The sequence below is a fragment of the Ursus americanus genome, chromosome 25 (genome assembly GCF_024610735.1).
Source record: "Ursus americanus isolate L20-20 chromosome 25, mUrsAme1.1.p, whole genome shotgun sequence".
NCBI lineage: Eukaryota > Metazoa > Chordata > Mammalia > Carnivora > Ursidae > Ursus > Ursus americanus.
In genome coordinates this window covers 39,275,396-39,279,873 of record NC_142151.1, presented here as the reverse complement: position 1 = coordinate 39,279,873, position 4,478 = coordinate 39,275,396, and the positions used below count along the sequence as shown (strand labels likewise).

Here is a 4,478-nt window from a genome sequence, read left to right as displayed (position 1 = left end):
AGCATATGGTAAGATACTAATGGATATTTTTTTTTTCTCCTGGAATTCACTTCTGTCTCTTCCCCATTTAGGCCATTAGTTGGTCCTGAGCTCCATACCACAGGGAAGGGGATGTGGTAGAGATATAAAGGTGTGGGAATCTTCTCGAGCGTGGTTTTCACAAGTTTAAACCTCAAGGAACAGGGAGAAGTTTCTGAAGAATGGCCAGAAACTGCAGGGAGGTGTGATTTCTCAAGGACCAGAAAAAGAAAACTCTCCATGAGAGGGTAAGAGGTGATGAGAGCAGAGAGCCTATGGCCTGCTGCCCAGGCAGAGCCCCCCAGAGCCTCACAGAACCCCCACAGAACCCTGCAGGACCCTAGAGAGTGTCCAGTCTCCCGGAGATGCTGCAGCAGGAAGACGTGGCCACAGCAACTCCCCAAAGGCCTGCACCTCCGTGTCATCGCAGCATCAGGGTTGTGGGACTTGAAGGGTTTCATAGGCGGCACCCTGTGTGAGCAGATGACACGGTCACCAGAGGGAACCCTGCCCCACAGCAACCTGGCACTGGTGAGACTCCAGAACTGGGGCTGAGCAGGAAGACTCCACTTGCCCTCCTCGTGTCTCCTTGACTCTCACACCATGAGTGCACCCACAGCACTGCTGACGCCAGGTGTGGGCAGGTTTCCACAGCCAGCAATTCTCTGATGCCAGCTGGGTGTCCTACCATTTAATGCAGTCCTGACACCTGCTCCCTGGAGACAGCGTCCCATCTCACACGGTAAGGGCTCGGTCGCACGAGACTGCCCCTACCTCAGAAATAAGATAATAACTTATATGAAATAAGTTTCACTGGTATCCTGTGTTTCTCCCCCCTAGTCTAGCAACCTTACTTTGGGCAAGTCATTTAAACTCTTGGAGCTTCAGTTTCCTCATCTGAAAGACAGAGAGAAGGCTACCCACTTTGGAGTGCTGTGCTTAGGATCAAATGGGGTCCCGGCAGCAAGGGGGAAGTTTTCTCCACCTGCTGAGGGTTCCTGGCTGGGTCCAAAACTGGAAATGACAAAGATAGATTAGCAGGAGGAAATCATACAAATTTATTTACAGTACGTTTCATGTGACATGGGAGCCTTCGTAAAGAGACGAAGACCCAGTGTATCAGCTAGAACTATTTTTTTTTAAAAGATTTTATTTATTCATTCGACAGAGACAGAGACAGCCAGCGAGAGAGGGAACACAAGCAGGGGGAGTAGGAGAGGAAGAAGCAGGCTCATAGCAGAGGAGCCTGATGTGGGGCTCGATCCCATAACACAGGGATCATGCCCTGAGCCGAAGGCAGACGCCCAACCGCTGTGCCACCCAGGCGCCCCTGAACTGAGTATTTTTACACCAGTTTTGATGGGGAGTGAGTCGTCATGGAGGACTATGCTGGATTAAAGCTTATGAAGGTAAGTGGAGGAAGCTGGGGAAACCAGCAAGGCCTGTTTGCTAGGACTCTTCTCCATGTCCCTTTGTTGTCAGAGATAAGGACATTTCTGTCCTCCAGGTATAGGGAGGGTGCCTCTCACATGAGGGTTCTATGACCTGTTTCGGGGAGAAGGATGGAGGGAAGATCGAAGTGACTTTTCTGCTTCTATTTTCTCAAACTCCCTCAGCTTAAACTATTTGATATGCCGGGGAGCCATATGTTAGGGGAGCATGTCCTGGACCCCATCATTACAACCGTTATAACGATTTACCATCTGTAGTCCTCTGCGCTCCTAGAACAGTAATAAATAGTTAAGTCTGGGTGAAGTAGGACAAACGTGGGTTTTAATTCTTCTGCTTAGTAGACGTGTGTTCTTGGATATCCGTGCTATGGGATCATAGTGGTATCTACCTCGCAGTGTACTTATGAAGCATCAGTGAGTTAATGAACGTCAAGTGCTCAGCTCCGAGCATGGTGCGTTACAGGTGCTCGATAAAGAATACTTAGTTAGTACGGCACTTGTGCAAATATGATGTCACGTTCTCAAGGTAAGTCAAGAAGACTTGGAAAGGAGTCATTGAACTGAGGACCCTTTATGGAGTGCTTGCCTGCGCTGAGTGTTGGTGGGCAATATCTTCTCCTTTTCCAGTTGGTCATCAGAAGGGGACAGAAATTGGCAAGGTTAGCAGAGGAAGAAATTTACACCTTTCCCCGATGATGTTAAGGGACAGAGAGAACCCCTTTGTGAGCATTTTTGAAGAGTCTAAAAAACTTTCCTGACTCTCGGTCCACTCAGTAAACTCAGAAGAAATCAACAGCGGATGCCTACATTTTACCGCAGGCAAAAACATCCCCCTAAACAAACGGGGTGCGCTGCAGCCTCAGATGTATCACTAGCCCGAGGCTAAGAGGCTCCCCGCTTATTAAACCAAGCAGACGCAATCTGGGTCACAGCATCAGCCAGCGGCGAGCTGGCCTCGCCCGGTCCTCTGGATCCCTGAGCACAGAGGGAGAAAAAGGAATTAATCAAACAGCTCATCAGGGGAGTTTCAAGGGCGGCTCGGACACCTTCTAATAGAGGAAAACAGTACGAGGTAACCACACGGAAAGGTAGAAATAGGAGCTAGGGAGCAGGGCAGCAGGATCAGCTTTGAACAGTTGTTGAGCTCGTGTAAAACCTGAGTATTTGGGGAGCTGCCTCTCATGCTCGCATCAGTGTAGGCTTTCGGGGACCCCAGAGACTTAATGGGTATGGTGCCCAACCAGCGGAACCCGCAGCTGGCAAGCAGAAAACCGCTTCCTCCCCAGCCCCCTCTCCAAGACCCCGAGCCCACCCTGCCCACCCCGACGCCCCGGCAGGTTTCTTCAGCCACTCTCCTTTCTCCACATCTTTCTAGGGTCTTCTTTACCAAGCATTTCCTTGCTGAAGCTCGCACAATCCGATCTCCACGTTTGCTGCCTTTTGAGTCATTTTTTAACATTGGGCAGTTTTCACTGCTGAAATCATCATGCCTTCCTCTGAACTGAGTGGAATCAAGTCTCTGTCTATAGGGTGAAGAACACCTTCACATCAGTCAAGCTGCATGGTCTGAGCTGATACAGAAGATGCCCTTTGGGAGTAACTGCCCCGCCCCCCGCTTTTTTTTCAGTTGAAGTACTTGTCATTTCATTTCATGTTTCTTTAGCTGCAATCAAGGCCTGTTAGTGCAAATGCAGGAGTCAAACATTTCTTTTAAAAAAAAAAAACAACTGCTTTCAAACATTATGGCCTGTGGAAGTCAGATGTATTTTCTTATGATAAATATTTGCCAGCGTAGAAGCCTTGTTATGTAAACCCATCTGCATATGCAGTGGTAAATAATTCCTTGAAACCATCGGTTGGGTGATGAAATCGTCTTACACGTTGAAAAATAAATCACACTTTCTGCTAAAAGTATATATTTTCCCTCTTTCTTACATAAGATTCCTGTAGAGCAAAATCCAAGGGTCGTCTGGGAAGCCTCCTGCCTTCATTATGACAAACCATAGTTTGGTTTCCCTGGTGACTCTCTTTAGATTACCTTGTTATCGCCAAGCCTCTTTCCGTTTGCTCTTTTCTCATTTTCTCTTTCTTTCTCCCAGAAAGCTTACATAGAAAAGTCCATCATTAGTGAGTGAGCACGTGTTGACTGTGTCCCCTTATTGGCTCTATGTGGTCTGGAGTTTGGGAGATGCGGATTGAACAGTGGGGGTGGCAGCCCGGTTAAGCAGGTGGATGGAACCAGATCGGTCACCCTCCCACCCTCTGCCCTCCCACTTCCTCCCAGGCGCCCAGGACTTTAGACAAAGGCGCTAGAAAGAGCACGGATTTTGGAGTCTCACAGACCTGCCTTTGCATCCTACGTCGTCAGCCAGGTAAGGCACTTGGTACTGCAGGCCCGGGTTTCTGTAGCTGAAACACGAGCACGGTACCCTATGCCCCGCTCGGCCCGGGGCCAATCTTGGTTTATGCTTTGTGTCCTGGCACACTTTTGCATAGCGTCTCCTTTCAGTGTCTCAGTTGTCCCGAATAGGTTATATGGTAAGAAGGCTACCTCTTACCTCCTGATGTTGGGGTGAGGTGGCGTTTTAAGTGTCTACTATAGTGTCTGGGAGATAGAGTCTCGAGATGGTACCTTTTGTTATTATTAATAATGATTTGAAATGATGCTCCCACCTGATCTAAGTGGTTCCCTGATGTGGTGAGTCCATACACGAACTTGGGACAGAAAAGTCCATTTCTGTTTTGCGCTCTGGAATCCATTCAGATTTTATGCTTCGCATCAGAAATGGAACGAACTCCCGCCTCGGTGTTTTAGGACCCCAGTGAAATGTAACTCACAAAAATGAATTCACCAAACTCAGAAGCAGTAACGATCAGCTTGGGTTGGAAAGGAGAAGAGAAATTAGGCACATTTTATTTCATTTTTAACAGGAAAAAAGTGCTATTTAAAACAGAAACAAAACAAATAAAGCATTCCAGGGAAGGGTGGAATTAACCACAGCCATAGAT

At 48.0% G+C, this 4,478-nt stretch overlaps 1 long non-coding RNA gene across 1 annotated transcript; it reads left to right on the top strand.

The window, feature by feature from the left end:
* Window positions 1-938: 938 nt before the first annotated feature.
* Window positions 939-3,380, top strand: LOC148107812 (uncharacterized). The gene is made up of 2 exons (XR_015721575.1): window positions 939-1,427; window positions 2,845-3,380. It is a non-coding gene; the product is annotated as an uncharacterized LOC148107812 (long non-coding RNA).
* Window positions 3,381-4,478: the final 1,098 nt, after the last annotated feature.